The sequence below is a fragment of the Salvelinus namaycush genome, chromosome 15 (genome assembly GCF_016432855.1).
Source record: "Salvelinus namaycush isolate Seneca chromosome 15, SaNama_1.0, whole genome shotgun sequence".
Lineage (NCBI taxonomy): Eukaryota > Metazoa > Chordata > Actinopteri > Salmoniformes > Salmonidae > Salvelinus > Salvelinus namaycush.
The window spans coordinates 38,387,206-38,408,294 of NC_052321.1; the positions used below are offsets into that span (position 1 = coordinate 38,387,206).

The following is a 21,089-nucleotide window of genomic DNA, read 5'->3' on the forward strand; positions in this document are numbered from 1 at the left end:
CTTGGTGGTGCATGTGAGAGAATTCAGTAACAGCCATCCCTGCTCACTGTGTTGGTCATATCATAAATCAATGTACAGTAGTCTGTCTCTGGTGTATGGTGTGTGTAGGATACACAAGTTGTCCTCTCAGTCAGCATTGCTACACAATAAATTAGTACTACTCCCCTGCTGTAGTAGTTTCAGGTAGCAGTCTGATTGCCTCTATCAGGCTGTGTCCCAATGGCACGTTATTACCTACATAGCGCACTACTTTTGACCAAAGCCGATATGGCTATGGTAAAGAGTAATGCGCTATATAGGGAATAGGGTGCCATTTGGGACGCAGCGTCAGTTTTTAGGCATCCATGCAGGTTTTGGAGCTGAACTTATGAAACATGAACAGGCTACATTATTGCCACCATTGAACATCAATAGGAATCTGATGACAAAGACACAGCTTGATCATCTCTATTTACAATATTCACAGTGATGATCATCCGACTCATCAGTTGACACAGTGCTGATCCCCTGACAGTGACCTTATTACACCAAAGGTTACATCCTGGATACTTTGAAGGTCAAATTCAAAAAGTGCCCCAATTACATGTTGCTGTGTGTGTAATGGTGTGTGTGTGTGTGTGTGTCACTGACTGGCCTTCCCTAGTGCTTAATCCCATCAGGGTCTCCTACCACTCTGCCCCATGACGCAGCAGGGTAGGGCTCACCGTGGGATCAGATGAGTCAGTGTGTTGTTAAAGACTTATCTCAGATCTCTGCGTGGTGTTGGAACATCAATATTGATGTCCCACAGTGGCACACCACAGCGCCACACCTGTCCATCTCACTGTGGCACACCTGTCCATGTGGATGCATAAGGGACAGCCCTGTAGGGGGGCAGTTTCCACTGCTGACGCAGCATGGCCGCACACTGTCCCTGATCTGCCTCAACCACAGGGTCCAGCCCAAACCAGTTACCACAGACTATAGTGTTTTTGCTGACATTACTGTAGTATTTACTAGTGTTTTTTTGCGGATAATACTGTAGTATTTACAAAAGTATGATCAAGTATAATATAACATTAGTAAGTACTATACATGATCGAGGGATACTAAAGTGTGTAGTATTGAATTCTACAGTATACTACAGTTTACTACAGAATTGCATAGTAATACTGTAGCATTCTACAGTAAACTGTAGTATTTTTTCATGTGGGTTGAAGGATATCGCCGCTGAGCGTAATTCTTCAGATCCTGTTGAGAAGTTGAGTACTAACCGGATAGTTTTTGCTTTTGAGTAGAAATTCCAATTTATTCTTCTCAGTCTCTGTTGGTAGCCAGTGTCACTGCTAGCTATTGAGACTCGGTTAGCCAATGCTGCAAGGCTACGGCTAACTTGGCTAGAGAGGCCTCACTAGAATACCTTACCTGCAACATAGTAGCTTTGCTAGCTCCCTAGTCTCGTTCACCCGTTGTGTTAGCTAGACCAACACTCTCTGCCCTCACGGCACCGTCGGTCACGGGAGCACTCTTTCTGAAGGCTAACTCTGAAGGCTAACACCTTCACCATTGCACAAAAAAAGATTGCCGTTTGGAAACTGCAGTAAAAGTGCAGTAACTGCAATCGACTGGTATTTTGGATGTATTATTTTGGACGTATTTTGGATGCAGTAATTGCAGAATAACTGTAGTTAGACTGCACTTTAACTGCATTTATACTGCATTGTACTACATTTAAACTGCACTCTGACTGCAATCTTTTTTCGTAAGGGGAAGCAGCTGCTAGCTAGAATATGCTAGGTGGGACTAGGTGGGACTCTTATGACTTAAGAGGCTTCATGCATAGCTTTCATTTTTTCCCATAATAGTAGAGGTAAAATGTCTCTATTCTCAGCACTTATGACCAATTTTCTACTCTGAGGCATTTTGTGGATACAGCTCCAGGTCAGAAGAGGAAGCTGAAACGTGCATCTGTCTCGATAGCCCTTCTTGCCTCCGAGCCAACAGCGACAGCTGAGGCTCAGCTCTCAGTAAACGAGCCCAGTTGGGCAAGGTCATGGATAGACTTGACTAGTGTCAGTGGAAGGCAAGCTAGGGGATGAAGAGGATGACAATGGAATTAATCTCATGGAGTTCCTCGAGATAGTCCACAACTCCTGCGCTGACGACCCCATTCTCCCGCCCTCTCAGGCCCACACACCTGATGGCCCGAGAGCAGTGGAGCTGCCCCTCCTCCAGTGGAGTTTGGGCTCCTTCATGTCTGCAAGTGGATCGCAGCCTGACTCAACATCGAGTGGCCGTCTTCTGTAGGGGATCAGGTCTTTAAGTGACCTGAACGATGGGAAGCGACTCCAGTCCCATACAGCCCGATAAAGAAACTGCTTCCCGCAGTACCAGCTTGCCTCAGGGAAAATAAGAGCTTGTGGAATAAACCCCTAACTCGCAGGATTCTTGCTAAGCGTACCCCGGAGCTGGACATGCACAATATAAAGGAATCCGGGTTAGGCAACGCTCCCATGGTGGAGCTGTCACTGGCTCGACACCTCAGCCCCTTTCGTTGTGCTACTAACAACACCAGCGCTTCACTCCCTAGGAAAGCGGAGGACTTTACTGCCTCCGTTTTTCAGAAAACGTACAAAGCCCTCAACGTGACCTCTTTATTGTTGGCTTATTACTGAGTTACTGGAGGAGGTGGGGAAGCAACTGAACTAGGAGACCCTAGACCCAGATGCTTTGGAAGAGATCTGAATGATTACAGACCTGAGCCTCCATTCCTCCTGTAGTGCCATCCATGGCTGTGGTTGTACCATGAGCCTAGCCGTGGTGGGAGAAAGGGCACTTTAGCTGAGGTTATCCAGCTTAACAGACAAAAGGGAAAATTGACCTCCTGGATGCCCCAGTTGTTTAGACTCACTGTGGCTTCTATGTGACAGAAGTGTGACATGTGCAAAAAGGAGTTGAAGCCTTCAATTTCTGCTTGCCCCGCAGACTCAGGAACCGTGGCAGCCCATTGGCTTCTGCAGCTCACCCCAGCCTCACAGCTGGGAGGTGGCAACAAGCTGGCCTTGGGGGACTGAGGTCCCTGGCGACGCTGCAGTCTGCCAAGACTCAGGCCACTGAACCAGGCCAAACCTATAGGGAAGCAGTCTTACGCTGCAGCCAGAGCAAGGATCGGCTCCTCTATCCCTCCTATGGGATGTATGAAGTGCAGCAAGGCCTACAGCTCTCTGCCCTACCCTCTCTCTTCGGGATTCTGAGGGGCGTTTTCTTTTCTCCACTTGGCGAAGACGACTTAGCTCTGTTATGGAGAACACTCTCCATTGACCTAGAAATCAGTCAGTATAGTTATTCCTTACTTTAGTTTCTGGGTCTCAGGGAAAAGACGGGTGGACCGCACCCTCACAGGCTTCAGAGCCCCAGACAGCTATCTGGTACTCCCGAGCCCACAAAGCTTTGGCTTTTCCCCGTCATGTTTTTACAGCGATTGGTTCACGCAACTGGGCCGCTGCCTGCTCTACCTCCCCATCACACGGGTGGCTGAGTAACTATCTTTGCTCATGACAACCTTCCTCCATGGAACAGGGCCAAGATATACCAGTTATGTAACTGTCCTTCAGATATATTGCCTGACGTCATACATCATGGCGCTGGTTGCTCTTTCCCGAGAAAGCCTGCTTCCCGTATCTTTCCAGATTGACTTACTGTAGCCTGGTAGAAGCGACGATCCAATAGTGGAGACCCCATCCCATAACATGGTGACCACATGCTTTCCTTGCTCCTCTTCGAGCCCTCGATGACAAGTGATTTCCCGGTCAGCAGTTACAACCCTGCCCACGACCAGTCCTGGCAGCTATTGTAATGCAGGGCTTATATCCTAGAGAGAAAAAGCAATTCTCCATCCTCACCCAGATGCTTTAGCTTTCGGGGCACAGGCGTAATTTTTTTTAAAAGACAGACACGAGACTCTTGGAAAAGAGTGCCAGCTGCTTCTGCACACTCTGGTTTTACAGTTGGTGCATTTTTGTCGTGGAGATGTTGTGTGACTATACAGATTGTTCCTCCCTACAATCACTTTTCCACGGTCCTGTGCCCTTTTGGACGGAGAGAAGGTTAATCTTGTTAAGGTCCCTTTGCCATGTTCAGCCTGCCAATGCCCCGACAGTGATACAGATTATCCATAACTGTGGTGCAGTCTCTAAGTGGGGCATGTCGCTTACGCCCAGTCTCTAAGCTTTTAGCTCGTCCTGGGGTGTGACTATTGTGCTTACAATCTTTTTCACAGCAGCTATTAGCCGCTGAAAAGCTTGGAAATGTCATATTCCTCCTTTTTTTGCTTTACTACTGCCATAAGCATATGGGTGGACTGTGTTCTACCAGCCACTGTTCGCACAGTCTGCCCAGGGGGTTTTCAGGTTAATGTACCTAACCCCATTTTTGGTTAGGGATGACTTTTATCCATTGTCACACCTTGGAGCCTATGGCTTTTCGCCTGTCGCCTAATTGTTGTCCAGTACGTGCGGTTCGCATCTACTTGAATTGTAAGAGAGCTAGGGCAAGCGTGTCATGCTCTTTGCTCATTGGGCAACCACCCTCTGAAGAGGACTTTTTTGACTGTATCCTGCCTGATCCTTGGGACCATTATATTGATTAATAATGGCAAGGGAAGGGCCGTCTCCTACAGAGGAGTTGACCTCTTGGGCAATGTTTTTGTGACATGTCTCATTATACTGAAATTTATTAGGTTTACCCTCACTTTGTTTTATGGTTTTTCCCGATGGGCTTGCTGCACCTTCTTGGTGTGTACTCCCTTAGTTTCAGGACCTCTGAGGGTTGCTGATGTTGGGACTTCCCTGGCTTCAGAGAGCATGTTTCTTGTGATATGGGAGTTGGCCATATCACCACATGTGATACATTAAAACAATTATTTGAAAGAGAACTCAAGGTAACTTGCGTAACCCTGGCTCTCTGATATTATGAGTGAGATGTATCACTGCATTCACCTGTTCGCAAGAGTGTGAGGAAGAGAAGCATGCTTGAGAATAACCAGATGGCAGAAGAGTGACTCATTTTATTAAGCTAACATAGCAGGCGTAAAAAGACGCCTGAGCGGAGCCCAAACATCTACTTTTCAGGGGTAACGGTAGGTTGAAAATACCGTATCCCTGAAACATCCACTTTCTTTTATAGAAGTGAGGGTCTCACCTCATTCACCACTCTACCTGTCTGTCTCCAACAGACACTTTTGATTAGTACTTCTGAGAGTAGGCGGGTCTAGGGAACCCCCACATATGATACATCTCACTCATATGAGAGAACCGGGGTTAGGCAAGTAACCTTAGGTTTATCTGTGCCTTTTAAAGGGCGGTTGAACTTCCTGATTTGTCTTCGTTTTGACATTTGGAGCTATTGGAATTCAAAAATATGATCACATGTACATTGTGTAATTTACTGATGGTCCCTAACTAGCCCCATAGGGATATCTAAAGTTGACCCAAATTTACCATAGGCATTATGATCGGGTCCTGTACAGCTGCATTCTGAATTGATGATTACTTGTGTGCTGCCAGCAGTGGGTAGGTGGGCATGATTGAAACAACCCCAACCTTCAGTCATAACCACAAGTCTCACAAAACTCATTTTAATTAGGACTGACTTTATGACCAAAATTATGAAATGTACACTTTGTAGTCAATTTTGACAGTCGAGTAAATGTTTCTGACTCATACCAAGGCCACATAGGCTGTTTGAAAAGTAGTTTTAGGGGCAGTTGCTCTTTAATGTACATTGTCCTCAATCTGAGGAGACAAACTGCAGAGCAGGGATTCACTTTTGACAGGTTAAGATAATTCAGATATCCCTCAATTCTGTTAGCTACATATACAGTTGAAGTCGGAAGTTTACATACACCTTAGCCAAATACATTTAAGCTCAGTTTTTCACAATTCCTGGCATTTAATCCTAGTAAAAGTTCCCTGTTTAAGGTCAGTTAGGATTACCACTTATTTTAAGAATGTGAAATGTCAGAATAATACTAGAGAGAATGATTTATTTCAGCTTTTATTTCTTTCATCACATTCCCAGTCGGTCAGAAGTTTACATACACTCAAATGGTATTTGGTAGCATTGCTTTAAATTGTTTAACTTGGGTCAAACGTTTCAGATAGCCTTCCGCAAGCTTCCCACAATAAGTTGGGGGAATTTTGGCCCATTCCTCCTGACAGAGCTGGTGTAACTGAGTCAGGTTTGTAGGCCTCCTTGCTTGCACACGCTTTTTCAGTTCTGCCCACAAATTTTCTATAGGATTGAGGTCAGGGCTTTGTGATGGCCACTCCAATACCTTGACTTTGTTGTCCTTAAGCCAATTTGCCACAACTTTGGAAGTATGCTTGGGGTCATTGTCCATTTGGAAGACCCATTTGCGACCAAGCTTTAACTTCCTGACTGATGTCTTGAGATGTTCCTTCAATATATCCACATCATTTTCCTCCTCATGATGCCATCTATTTTGGGAAATGCACAGTCCCTCCTGCAGAAAAGCACCCCCACAACATGATGCTGCCACCCCCGTGCTTCACAGTTGGGATGGTGTTCTTCAGCTTGCAAGCCTTCCCTTTTTCCTCCAAACGATGGTCATTACGGCCAAACAGTTCTATTTTTGTTTCATCAGACCAGAGGACATTTCTCCAAAAAGTACGATCTTTGTCCCCATGTGCAGTTGCAAACCGTAGTCTGGCTTTTTTTTATGGCGGTTTTGGAGCAGTGGCTTCTTCTTTGCTGAGCGGCCTTTCAGGTTATGTTGATATAGGACTTGTTTTTACTGTGGATATAGATACTTTTGTACCTGTTTCCTCCAGCATCTTCACTGGGATTGATTTGCACTTTTCACACCAAAATGCATTCATCTCTAGGAGACAGAACGTGTCTCCTTCCTGAGCGGTATGACGGCTGCGTGGTGTTTATTCACAATTACTGCCACATCAAGGGAAATACTGTATGTACTGGATGTGAGGTAGTCTATAGTTTTAGCAGGGGCTGTAACATTCATTCCCTCACAATGATCTCAAACTGTTTTTCTAATACACAATGAAATGAAACACATACTACCCTTGCTAATCATGAAACTCATGGGTATGTTGCAGGGGCATAGGCATGGGTTGGTCCAGGCCCACTGAGTAGCCAGGCCCACCCAATCAGATTGAGCAAAAACACTTTTTTTTTTTACTATTACATTTTTTCTATGCTCTTTACTTGTCAGTGTTCCAAACGGGGCATTATTTATATTTTTACCTAAACATGGAAATATCATCAGATAGATTTCAGTGCACTGGGTTAGTGAGATGTGATGAAATAACACAGAACAGATGAACTGGAATGACATTCATTCTCACGGGATGGGTTGCCAAAAATAACTAACTGAAAGCCACAACCCCAATAATCCATGAATATGACTGTATTGAGGCATATGTCACTGTGCTTCTGTGGCTAAATGCTCCACGGCACTGCCTATTGCATTTGTTCATTTAGCTTACAAGACAGCTCATAATCCAAGGCCTTATCACAGTCAACATGTCACGTTCCTGACCTGTTTTCTGTTGTTTGGTATGTGTTTAATTGGTCAGGGCGTGAGTTTTGGGTGGGTAGTCTATGTTATGTGTTTTCTATGTTGGGTTAATGGGTTGCCTGGTATGGCTCTCAATTAGAGGCAGGTGTTTGGCGTTTCCTCTGATTGAGAGTCATATTAAGGTAGGTTGTTTCACATTGTTTGTTGTGGGTGGTTGTCTCCTGTGTCTGTGTTATGTTACGCCACATGGGACTGTTTCGGTTTTGTACGTTCGTTCTTTTATGTAGTCAGTTTTTCCTGTTCATGCGTTCTTCGTGTTTCATGTGAGTTCGTCGTTCAGGTCTGTCTACGTCGTTTATTGTTTTGTAACTATTCAAGTGTTCGTTCGTGTTTTCTGTTTTGTTAATTAAAAATCATGTCATTTCACAACGCTGCGTTTTGGTCGAATCCCTGCTCCTCCTCTTCGTATGAAGAGGAGGAGGAATGCCGTTACAGAACCACCCACCAAACCCAGATCAAGCAGCGGGTTAACGGACAGCAACGACAGCAGCAGTGGGTCAAGGAGGATTGGACATGGGAAGAGATTCTGGACGGAGAAGGACCCTGGGCAGAGCCAGAGGAGTGTCGCCGTCCCAAGGCGGAGCTGGAGGCATCTAAAGCGGAGAGGCGACGATATGAGGAGGCAGCACGGAAGCAAGGCTGGAAGCCCGCAAGTACAACCCAAAAATTTCTTGGGGGGGGGGCTAAAGGGTAGTGTGGCGAAGTCAGGTAGGAGACCTGCGCCAACTTCCCGGGCTTACCGTGGAGAGCGAGAGTACGGGCAGACACCGTGTTACGCAGTAGAGCGCACGGTGTCTCCTGTACGTGTTCATAGCCCGGTGCGGGTTATTCCACCTCCCCGCACTGGTAGGGCTAGATTGGGCATTGAGCCAAATGTCATGAAGCCGGCCCTACATATCTGGCCACCAGTACGTCTCCTCGGGCCGGCTTACATGGCACCAGCCTTACGCATGGTGTCCCCGGTTCGCCTACATAGCCCGGTGCGGGTTATTCCACCTCCCCGCACTGGTCAGGCGACGGGGAGCATACAACCAGGTAAGGTTGGGCAGGTTCAGTGTTCAAGGGAGCCAGTACGCCTACACGGTCCGGTATATCCGGCGCCACCTTCCCGCCCCAGCTCAGTACCACCAGTGCCTACACCACGCACCAGGCTTCCAGTGCGTCTCCAGAGTCCTGTTCCTCCTCCACGCACTCTTCCTGTGGTGCGTGTCTCAAGCTCAGTGCCTCCAGTTTCGGCACCACGCAGCAAGCCTCCTGTGCGTCTCCAGAGCCCTGTACGCACTGTTCCTTCTCCCCGCACTCGCCCTGAGGTGCGTGCCCTCAGCCCGGTACCTCCAGTTCCGGTACCACGCACCAGGCCTATAGTGCGCATCGAGAGTCCAGTGTGCCCTGTTCCTGCTCCCCGCACTAGCCTTGAGGTGCGTGTCTCCAGTCCGGTACCACCAGTTCCGGCACCACGCACCAGGCCTACTGTGCGCCTCAGCGGGTCAGAGTCGGCCGTCTGCCCAACGCCTTCTGCACTGCCTGTCTGCCCAGCTCCGTCTGAGCCATCCGTCTGCCCAGCGCCGTCTGAGCCATCCGTCTGCCCAGCGCCGTCTGAGCCATCTGTCTGCCCAGCGCCTTCTGAGCCATCTGTCTGCCCAGCGCCTTCTGAGCCATCTGTCTGCCCAGCGCCTTCTGAGCCATCTGTCTGCCCAGCGCCTTCTGAGCCATCCGTCTGCCCAGCGCCTTCTGAGCCATCCGTCTGCCCAGCGCCTTCTGAGCCATCCGTCTGCCCAGCGCCTTCTGAGCCATCCGTCTGCCCAGCGCCTTCTGAGCCATCCGTCTGCCACGAGCCATTAGAGCCACCCGTCTGTCCCGAGCCATTAGAGCCGTCCGTCAGTCAGGAGCCGCTAGAGCCGTCCGTCAGCCAGGAGCTGCCAGAGCCGCCAGCCAGTCAGGAGCTGCCAGAGCCGCCAGCCAGTCAGGAGCTGCCAGAGCCGCCAGCCAGTCAGGAGCTGCCAGAGCCGCCAGCCAGTCAGGAGCTGCCAGATCCGCCAGCCAGTCAGGAGCTGCCAGAACCGCCAGCCAGTCAGGAGCTGCCAGAGCTGCCCTACAGTCATGAGCTGCCCTACAGTCATGAGCTGCCCTCCAGTCATGAGCTGCCCTCCAGTCATGAGCTGCCCTCCAGTCATGAGCTGCCCTCCAGTCATGAGCTGCCCTCCAGTCATGAGCTGCCCTCCAGTCATGAGCTGCCCTACAGTCATGAGCTGCCACTCAGTCCGGAGCTGCCACTCAGTCCGGAGCTGCCACTCAGTCCGGAGCTGCCACCCAGTCCGGAGCTGCCACTCAGTCCGGAGCTGCCATTAGTACAGAGTTGTCCCTCTGTCCTAAGCTACCTCTCTGTCCGGAGCTACCTCTCTGTCCTGAGCTACCTCTCTGTCCTGAGCTACCTCTCTGTCCTGAGCTACCTCTCTGTCCTGAGCTGTCTCCTCTATGTAGGAGGCGCCTTAGTGAAGGTTCCTGGACCATGGTCGGGGGCGAGGGTCGCCACTCAAAGGACGCGAAGGAGAGGGACAAAGACAGTGGTGGAGTGGTGTCCTCGTCCACCGCCGGAGCCGCCACCGCGGACAGATGCCCACCCAGACCCGCCCCTTGAGTTGTAGGGGTGCGCCCGGAGTTCGCACCTTGAGGGGGGGGGTTCTGTCACGTTCCTGACCTGTTTTCTGTTGTTTGGTATGTGTTTAATTGGTCAGGGCGTGAGTTTTGGGTGGGTAGTCTATGTTATGTGTTTTCTATGTTGGGTTAATGGGTTGCCTGGTATGGCTCTCAATTAGAGGCAGGTGTTTGGCGTTTCCTCTGATTGAGAGTCATATTAAGGTAGGTTGTTTCACATTGTTTGTTGTGGGTGGTTGTCTCCTGTGTCTGTGTTATGTTACGCCACATGGGACTGTTTCGGTTTTGTACGTTCGTTCTTTTATGTAGTCAGTTTTTCCTGTTCATGCGTTCTTCGTGTTTCATGTGAGTTCGTCGTTCAGGTCTGTCTACGTCGTTTATTGTTTTGTAACTATTCAAGTGTTCGTTCGTGTTTTCTGTTTTGTTAATTAAAAATCATGTCATTTCACAACGCTGCGTTTTGGTCGAATCCCTGCTCCTCCTCTTCGGATGAAGAGGAGGAGGAAAGCCGTTACACAACAAACCTATATTTTAGCTTTAATTTGCTATAAAAATTTACATTTTCCTCTCTGCCCCATGACAAAATGTGTAGAATTGCAGGAAATTAGCTTTAAAACTGCAAATGTTTCTATTTGCCCCATGGCAAAATATGTAAAATTGCAGGAAGTTAGATGCCCTCACTGGCTTTCATGTGTTTGAAACAGAGCTTGTCCGAGGTGTCGGACTCGACAACAGTTGCTATCCATTGGAGCGCTGTGATTGGTTTCTCAGAATTATGGGTGGGGCTGAGCGAAGGGTCAATGGCAAAGGTGCATAAAGACGTCAGAATTGACCCTTCGCTAAGCCCCGCCCAACAATTTTGGGCAACCAATTGCAGCGCTCCATGGCATATCAACTACTGTTGAGTCCGGCACCTCTGACAAGCTAACTTTTAAACCCCATGAAGCCAGTGAGGCTATGGCAAAAAAAAAAAGCGTTTTCTTTAAAAAATGAATGTTTAAAGGGCTTAATAATTGAACACCAGAAGTACTTACTACTGTGGTTCCTGTTGGAGTATTTTTCAAATCCAAAATTATACTTTTTTTTTTACATTGTTAGCTAGCTTAGCTGGTTAGCTAACTACCTCTATCAGTCTCATTGACCAACAAACGTTTTTTTTTTAACGCTAGCTATCTAACGTAAACTCACCCCATTCCGTACAAATGTGCGCACCCACGACATTCAAACGAGGCTGCAAAGAAAACTAATGGGACTGTAGCGACTGTGTTGACTTCAAAATCTGGGGTGTGAACTACGTTTCTATTCAAGCGTTGATCGACATGGTAATGGCTCTATAGTATTGGAGAAAAGTTGAAAAAACGGACCCTCCGTTACATCGTGTCATGTCGTAACGTACAGCACGCATAAAGCAACTATTTCTGTCTTACAATCTCTCTCCACCAAGTGTAGCACTTCTCTCATCGTTTAAAAACAAGATATGGACAGTGACGGGGGTAAGGGGGGGATACCTAGTCATTTTTTGCGTCATCACTGTAAGCGATCGTCACTCTCAAAGCCGCTGTTTACTTCTGAAGATCACTTTAGCACCGCCCTAAAAACCCGATTCAAATTCGACACAAACCTTCAAATAGGTATGTAATGACACATTATATAAACTCTTTATAGTGTTTTATTTACATTTTAGAGGCGATAAGGTGATAAGTTGGACAGATCGAGTGAAAAAAAGGCGTTTTACCACACATCTCCTCTCCTTCTCACTACTACGCATTAGTTTCGCTTCCCCACCCGCTATTTTTAAAAAGACCCGAAGGATCTCATTGCCTTCTTCAATCATGCTGAAACAGGCAGCGTGGAGGTCTCGGCATGAATTCTGTTGGAAAGGGGAGAAATTGTGCTATACAATGGTATTGACATTACAGTTGATCTGGAAGTATTACGTTTTTTGGGGCGCTAAAATAAGGTCAATTGTACGGACCAAGGCGATGTACAAAAGTGACTGAGTTTACGTTAGACTGTTAATAGAACTTATTTTCTCAAAGGGTACGTTAGCTAGCTAAGTTAACAATGTTACGAATACAACTCCCATCTGCTATCGACATCAGGATACGATTTTTACTGCATACTGACAGTGAATTCAGACCCATTCAGTGGCTACCTACAAACATCATTTTACCAGGTTCCCATAAAGCAATTGTAATGAGATTCCACCACAACATACCCAAGAGTTTCCTGATTAGCAAGCGGTAGTATGTGTTTAATTTAATTGTGTATTAAAAAACACAGTTTGAGATCATTGTGAGGGGATTTCGCCAGTGGTTGAATGGAGAATTGGGCTTCCGTGACGCATAGACAGTAGAGCAATAAAAAAAAAACTGCATTGGAGAAAGTGAGGCAAAGGAACAGATATTATGAAGAGGATTTATAGTAAACAGGCTAAGTTGTATCAACAGCATAATGTATACTATAGTGTTTCACTGCCTGTAAGGCTCTCAGGACATGGAGTGTGTCCGAAATGGCAGCCTGTTCCCTAGAGCAACCATGGCTGCGTCTGACCAGAGCCCGGTCAAAAGTAGTGCATTACATAGGAAACAGGGTGCCATTTCAGATGCAGCCATGGTTGCTCTGGTTGTTCTCATACTCCTCACGCACGCACGCACGCACGCACGCACGCACGCACGCACACAGCAGAGCAGTGTGAGAGGAAGGAGACTCAGAATGGCGATGGAACCCACTCATATAGTAGACTAGAGCGTGCCAAGCTATGATACAGTACATCTCAATGGTGCCAACAGAAGGAGGGCGGGGCAACATCCACTGCAGCAGGGGTCACATTGATTGGTTGGGTGGGCCGTTCTACCATGAAACTGTGCCTCTTGAATAGTGTGATGGAAATTTGAATGTTTGTGTTTTTCTTATAACTAATTTCTGTGTTCTATTCATGTGCTGTTCTATAAACCAATTTCTGTGTTCTATTCATGTGCTGTTCTATAAACCAATTTCTGTGTTCATGCAAGTGGCTAACTGAACACATCTTCACTATCAGTAGCTGCAATTTGGCAGTACGCCCAGACCTTGTTTTGAGAAACGAAAAAGATATATCAGTTTCAAGGTCTCAGCTTAGAGAGAAAAAGCCTCGTGAGGTATTGGTCTGTCACATGTTATGAACCAGTGTTGGTCGGTTACATCAATGAAACAAAACGGTAATGATGAATTACTTATGCAAATATAACTTGTCTGTGTATAGCCGTATATAAGACAACTGCTGGGACTGCCCCAGCAGAGCTTCTGATTGACATGGGTACTATGGTGCATTGAGTTGGATGGAACCTCTCCAGCGCGCTGACAAATAAAGGATGATTCATTTAAGATTGACTTTGTGTGTCCCTGTGTGAGAATTTCCATGACAATAGTAAATACTACAATACTAGAACAAGCAAATATATGAATTGAATAGTACAATGGAATATTGAATACGGAATACTAGAATACTTAAAGCGGCAATCAGCAGTTGAAACAATGACAAAGCGTTCACCCCGCTACTGTCTCTGTAGAAGGCTGAGGGATGGGGCTGTAGAAATGTAACCACTGTCAAATTCATAGACAGATCTATGGATTTAAGGAGTGACCATCCATGACATCATGTTTTGAGGCAATACAGTATTTGTTTGCGTTTTCTTTGTTTACAAACATTGGGGTAAAACAAACGTATGGGTGCCGATGGGGTACGACAGTTGATCTAAGATCATGAGATCAATAAGTTATATTCTTCAAGAATCAATGGGTCCATATCATTCATTTATAAGTCCAAAATGGATGTACTATAGCAACTGCTGATTGCCTCCTTTAAACTGCTCCTATTTTATGATTTTAAGAATTGTATCCAATCTCACTATTTATCTTATGTGTATATTATTTGGATGGTTGTCACTGTTTTTAATTACTGTTGTTTTTATTGTTGTAACCCTGACTGCACTACGCATTTCCCAATTAGGACAATAAAGATATTGATTGATTGAATACTGAATATATTAATTTATACCCAGGTGGTAAGGGTGGGTAACATAACATCTGCCATGCTGATCCTCAACACGGGTGTCCATCAGGGGTGAGCGCTTAGTCTCCTCCGGTACTCTCTGTTCACCCACGACTGGGGAGGGAGTTTTTCCTAGCCACCGTGCTTCTTCACCTGCATTGCTTGCTGTTTGGGGTTTTAGGCTGGGTTTCAGCACTTTGTGACATCAGCTGATGTAAGAAGGGCTTTACAAATACATTTGATTGATTGATTGACTCCGTGACTATCATTACATTTTCTGATGACATGACGTTGGTAGGCCTGATCGCCGACAACGTTGAGACAGCCTACAGGGAGGAGGTCAGAGACCTGGCAGTGTGGTGCCAAGACAACAACCTCTCCCTCAATGTGAGCAAGACAAAAGAGCTGATCGTGGACTACAGGAAAAGGGGGGCTGAGCACGCCCCCATTCTCATCTGTAGTGGAGCGGGTCGTGAGCTTTCTTGGCGTCCACATCACTAACAAACTATCATGGTCCAAACACACCAGGCCCGTTGTGAAGAGGGCACGACAACACCTATTCCGCCCCCAGGAGACTGAAAATATTTGGCATGGGTCCCCAAATCCTCAAAAAGTTATACAGCTGCAGCAACTGCTCGCCATCCGACCGCAAGGCGCTACAGAGGGTAGGGCATATGGCCCAGTACATCACTGGGGCCAAGATTCCTGCCATCCAGGATCTCTATACCAGGTGGTGCCAAAGAATTGTCAAAGACTCCAGCCACCCAAGTCATAGACTGTTCTCTCTGCTACCGCACGGCAAGCGGTACTGGAGCTCTAAGTGTAGGTTTAAAAGGCTCCTTAACAGCTTCTACTCCCAAGCCATTAGACTGCTAAACAGTTAATCAAATGGCTACCCGGACTATTTGCATTGACCCCCTTTTTACGCTGCTGCTACTCACTGTTTATTATCTATGCATAGTCACTTTACCCATACCTACATGTACGTATTACCTCAATTACTTCGACTAACCTGTACCCCTGCACATTGACACGATACCGGTACCCCCTGTACATAGCCTCGTTATTGTTATTTTATTGTGTTACTTTTTTCTTGCAATCAGCATTGTTGGTTAAGGGCTTGTAAGTAAGCATTTCATGGTAAAAGTCTACACTTGTTGTATTTGGTGCATGTGACAAATAGAATTTGATTTGATTTTAATGCAGTATTGAATAGTGAATAGTAGAATACTGAAACTAGAACACTGAATATATTAATTGAATACTAGAATTGGATATTATTTAATACTCCGACTCGTGTTCACGTCATAAGAAGGAATTCCCCTTGACCACGCCCACAAATTGGGGGAAACACACATTCTTTCCCATTGACCCCCATTGTAAAAGAGCCAACTTCTTCAACAAACATGCCGGAAAGCTTCTGTGTTGTTCAATGTACATGTAACCAGGTCCAAAATCCCGACCTACGGTTCGCAATGCTCCCACATAAGGAAATAGAGCCTGGAAGAAGAGGCCAGTGGCTTCAGGCTACTCGGCGTGGGAGAGTGGGAAATGTGGGGAACCGGTGTCCAAGTAGCTACGTGTGTGAAAAACATTTAATCACAGGTAAGACATTTAACTTGTTTAGTATAGTCCGTTTGTTTGTGTTGCTGGTCTTGGCAAGCTTAATGTGCTGGTCTTGGCTAGCTTAATGTTCCGGTTGGTACTGTAGCTAGCTAGCACTCACTCACATGGCTGCTAGCACTTTCATGAAAAGGAGCATGAGGGCAGCCCTACAATATTAAATAGTGAGAATGCTCGGGAGCATGCAATGTTGAAAAGTAATCTTTGGACATGTTGTACTTTTCTTAAATGTAGTTTTGTAATTGACGAAAACAAGCAGACAAGAAGAAAATTGCATTTGAAAAAGGTTAAGCTTTTACTGTGACCTACTGTAGGTCTCCACAGGTTGTTTTCCCCACAGGCAGGCGGGGCTGCAACGTTTTTTCTAATACCGACTGGGACTATACTATACTAAAATGCTAGAATTAGTGAATACTACAATGCTAATTATTTCAGAGAGGTAACACAGAGTAAGGTCCATTGTATGTATTCATATTTGTGAGCAGGGTGTTATAATCTGTAACCTGGCTGGAACACTATATAATAATAATCTGTTCTCATCTGGGTCCCTTCTGTGGAGGCCATATGCCTGCCCTTCTCCATGTTGGCCCCTGATGGGAGTCAGGAAGACCAGCACTGTGAGGGTGAGGTCCCCAGGGGCCACGTCATATGTTGGACCAACAGCAGGTTACTGATTAAGGGCTCTATTCAACACGTATTGTGAAAGTTCTGAGTTACAGCATGATGGAAATGTAATCGCAGTCATGGTGGCAGTCATGTAATGGCAGTCATGGTAAACTCTGCATTTGTCGGCTCAATTGGAAATTACCAATTGAGTCGACAAATGCTACTATCGCGTAATGCTTCAGCAATACAGATTAAATAAAGTCCTCCAAGGTTTGTTTTAGAGAAGCGCGTCGCTCTTGACTTTTAAAGGTAATTTATGCCTCAGCCAACATTTGGAACGTTTACTATGAATGTGATCTTCGTGAACATCGGGAATAATGCCTTTAAAAGGTGCATTTAAGACAGACCAATGCGCTTCCCTACAACTCGCCTTGGATCGAATCCCGGCCTTAGTCTTCCAAGTGAACATGAGAATGTAATTTAAGTTACCCCACTCATTGAAATAGGGCAGAAACTACATGACAAGGGCTTCATTGACAAAACTCTGAACAACTCTCGAATAATGCTATAATGCGACCACAATATCATAATGCTCAATGCTCATGGGAGATGTCAAAACAAGCCATAATATCATCCGCCAGTTGATAGATACCCGAGTCACTTGTTGAAGGTTTCTGCAGTATATCAGGGAATGTAGGTCTTATGGAAACAATTCAATTAGGAATGGCTGACCACTACACTATAGTTTAGTGTACCGTGCATTCGGAAAGTATTCAGACCCCTTGACTTTTTACACATTTTGTTACGTTACAGCCTTATTCAAAAATGTATTAAATAAAATAAAAATCTTCATCAATCTACACACAATAACCCATAATGACAAAGCGAAAACACGTTTTTAGAAATTTGGGCAGATTTATGAAATATAAAAACAGAAATAGCTTATTTACATAAGTATTCAGACCCTTTGCTATGATAATCGAAATTGAGCTCAGGTGCATCCTGTTTCCATTGATCATACTTGAGATGTTTCTACAACTTGATTGGAGTCCACCTGTGGTAAATTCAATTGATTGGACATGATTTGGAAAAACACACACCTGTCTATATAAGGTCCCACAGTTGACAGTGCATGTCAGAGCAAAAACCAAGCCACGAGGTCGAAGGAATTATCCGTAGAACTCAGAGACAGGATTGTGTTGAGGCACTGAGCTGGGGAAGGGTACTAAAAAAATTCTGCAGTATTGAAGGTTCCCAAGAACACAGTGGTCTCCATCATTCCATCAAGTTTGGAACCACCAAAACCCTTCCTAGAGCTGGCCGCCCAGCCAAACTGAGCAATCGTGGGAGAAGGGCCTTGGTCAGGGAGGTGACCAAGAACCTAATGCTCACTCTGACAGAGCTTCAGAGTTCCTCTGTGGAGATAGGATAATCTTCCAGAAGGACAACCATCTCTGCATCACTCCACCAATCAAAGGTTTACTTTCCAACAGGACAATGACCCTAAGCACACAGCCAAGACAACGTTGGAGTGGCTTCGGGATGAGTCTCTGAATGTCCTTGAGTGGCCCAGCAACTTGAACCCAATCGAACATCTCTGGAGAGATTTGAAAATAGCTGTGCAGCGAAGCTGACAGAGCTTGAGAGGATCTGCAGAGAAGAATAGGAGAAACTCCCCAAGTACAGGTGTGCCAAGCTTGTAGCGTCATACCCAGGAAGACTCGAGGCTGTAATCGCTTCCAAAGGTGCTTCAACAAAGTACTGAGTAAAGGGTCTGAATACTTATGTAAAGGGGATGTATTTCAGATTTGTATTTTTTTATAAATGTGCAACATTTTCTAAAAAACTATTTTTGCTTTGTCATTATGGGGTATTGTGTGTAGATTAATGAGGGAAAAAATGATTTAATCAATTTGAGAAAAAAGTTTTGAAAAAGTCAAGGAGCTGAATACTTTCTGAATGCGCTGTATAGCTGACTTAGTATTGAATTGTTTGAATAGAAAACTGCCAGATTCTGAAGTAATCATTTGTACCAGAGGACTCATGATCTTGTGCCGTATGTATCAAGAGTCTTAGAGTAGAAGTATTAAACTAGGATCAGGAACCCCCTGTTCATGTAATCATATTCATTGTGATCTAAAAGGCCAAACTGATCCCAAATCAGCATTCCTATTCTGAGAAGCTTGATACATATGTCCCTGAACCTAATCTTTTCATAGGACTAGATGGAGGATGAATGGATGGAGTCTTGTCTATCGGTGTCTAGACTGTTAACACTCTTGAACCCTGTCCTATCTGCTGCCCAAAATACCACTCTGAAATGTTACACATGGTGTCAACATGCTGATAACGATGACATTCTATTATACAGTGATAACGTGGGACATTCTAAATGGACAAAGACCTTAAGCGCGTCCCAAATTGTGTATAGTGCACTATTTTTGACTAAACCCTCCTACACCTTGGGTGTGCCCCAAATGGCACCATATGGCAAATGGCACCCTATTCCCTATAATGCTCCCGATAGGGCAGCACTACTGCCTTAAGGGCCCTGGTCAAAAGTAGTACACAATATAGGGAATAGGGTACCATTTGCGACGCAGACCTTATCTCTCTCCGCTGACCACTTTGTGAACAGCTGTCAAGTACGTATCATTGGCACAACTTTCTAAAACGTTCAAAGTTGAGAACACAATAAATATAAGCACAGTACAAAGTGTTAGTTCAGTACAGTATGTGTAAGATGGGATCTCCCTCAGTTTCGCACTGTAACATTACAAGACTCACAGACACATTCATTCTTCACGGGAACGTTCTAATATTCCGGGATCGCCCATTTCTCAATGTGCAGCCCGCTATACAGCCCGCTCTTTTCTGTGTTCTCCGTCTTACCTTGTCTGCTCACTCCGCCGCACACTGTCCTGGTGTCCTCCTGGCCTGCAGTTCTGTCAGAACTCTGGTTCAGCCCTACTCTGTAGAGAGAGTGAGAGAGAGAGCAGAGTACAGCCATTCAGAACAGCACAGCATAGAGAAAGTACAGAGATAGTAAAGTACAGACACTGACTGCATGCTTCTTCCTTCCATCGGAGGCCTGCTGTATTGCAGTTAAATTATAAGGAGGCCTGTGTAGCCTCTCTTGTCTGGTCACCGTGCGTCAGAATGTCACAGCTTTCTTGCACCATATACAGTACTGAAGGGCTCGGGCTCTCTCTCTCTCTCTCTCTCTCTCTCTCTCTCTCTCTCTCTCTCTCTCTCTCTCTCTCTCTCGCTCTCTCTCTCTCTCTCTCTCTCTCTCTCTCTCTCTCTCTCTCTCTCTCTCTCTCTCTCTCTCGCTCTCTCTCTCTCTCTCTCTCTCTCTCTCTCTCTCTCTCTCCCCCCAGTGGATCCATTCTTCTTCATGCATCTGTGAGTTGGTTTTCTGCTGCCTCTGTTAAATGGGCCAATTACTCTACAAGAACAGATCTGCAGCGGAAGGGAATCCCACCACCGCAAATCATCTCCTCACACAATGTTAAAGCAACTACACCTTGTTTGTACCTTCCACTAACATGCATCCTTTATCCTGATCTTGTCCACATTCTGATTGTGCCCACATTTTCAAAAATGTTTACACATGGTATTAAAGTGTGTCTCATATTCGTCCACTGTGTCTGCATTGTGACCACTTGTAAGATATCCAGACACAATGCGGGCCTGACTACCTTCCAGATGTGGTCAGAAAAGATCTGATCAGAATCAGATCACAATGTGTCTTTTAATCGTTTACACCTGTCTAAAAATGTGGGCACAATCAGAAGATCAGGACAAAGGACACATGTTAGAACCAGGCTTATGTGGTCTGTATTTCCCCGAATGTAGCAACATGTGTCCATGTCACTTCCTTCCAGTGTGGTTAAACTCCACTCATAACAAATGGGCTGGAAGATGCTGTCATCCACCATCCATCCACCATCCATGTGCCAGCAGCATACCACCCTGCATACCACTGCTGGCTTGCTTCTGAAGCTAAGCAGGGTTGGTCCTGGTCAGTCCCTGGATGGGAGACCAGATGCTGCTGGAAGTGGTGTTGGAGGGCCAGTAGGAGGCACTCCTTCCTCTGGTCTAAAAAATATCCCAATGCCCCAGGGCAGTGATTGGGGACACTGCCCTGTGTAGGGTGCCGTCTTTCGGATGGGACGTTAAACGGGTGTCCTGACTCTCTGGGGTCATTAAAGATCCCATGGCACTTATCGTAAGAGTAGGGGTGTTAACCCCGGTGTCCTGGCTAAATTCCCAATCTGGCCCTCAAACCATCATGGTCACCTAATAATCCCCAGTTTACAATTGGCTCATTCATCCCCCTCCTCTCCCCTGTAACTACTCCCCAGGTCGTTGCTGCAAATGAGAACGTGTTCTCAGTCAACTTACCTGGTAAAATAATGGTAAAATAAAAAATAAAATAAAAAAAATTCTATCACTGTCTATTTTGTCTTTACTCTCTCAATTACTCTCTTCTTTCCTCTCATGTGTCATGTCTCCCAGTCTCTTCTAATAAAATTACTTATTGAAGAGCTACTGAACATGGCGATTGGCACG

General features: G+C 45.8%; 1 protein-coding gene across 2 annotated transcripts in view; it reads right to left on the reverse strand.

Moving 5' to 3' along the window:
- Positions 1 to 21,089, reverse strand: part of LOC120059955 (guanine nucleotide-binding protein G(I)/G(S)/G(O) subunit gamma-2) — a 32,430-nt gene that overhangs the window by 1,672 nt on the left and 9,669 nt on the right. For both annotated transcript variants that reach the window (XM_039009032.1, XM_039009031.1), the window contains exon 2: positions 19,407 to 19,486. The gene's annotated coding sequence lies outside the window, so the exon portion shown is untranslated. The remainder of the gene's footprint in view (positions 1 to 19,406; positions 19,487 to 21,089) is intronic.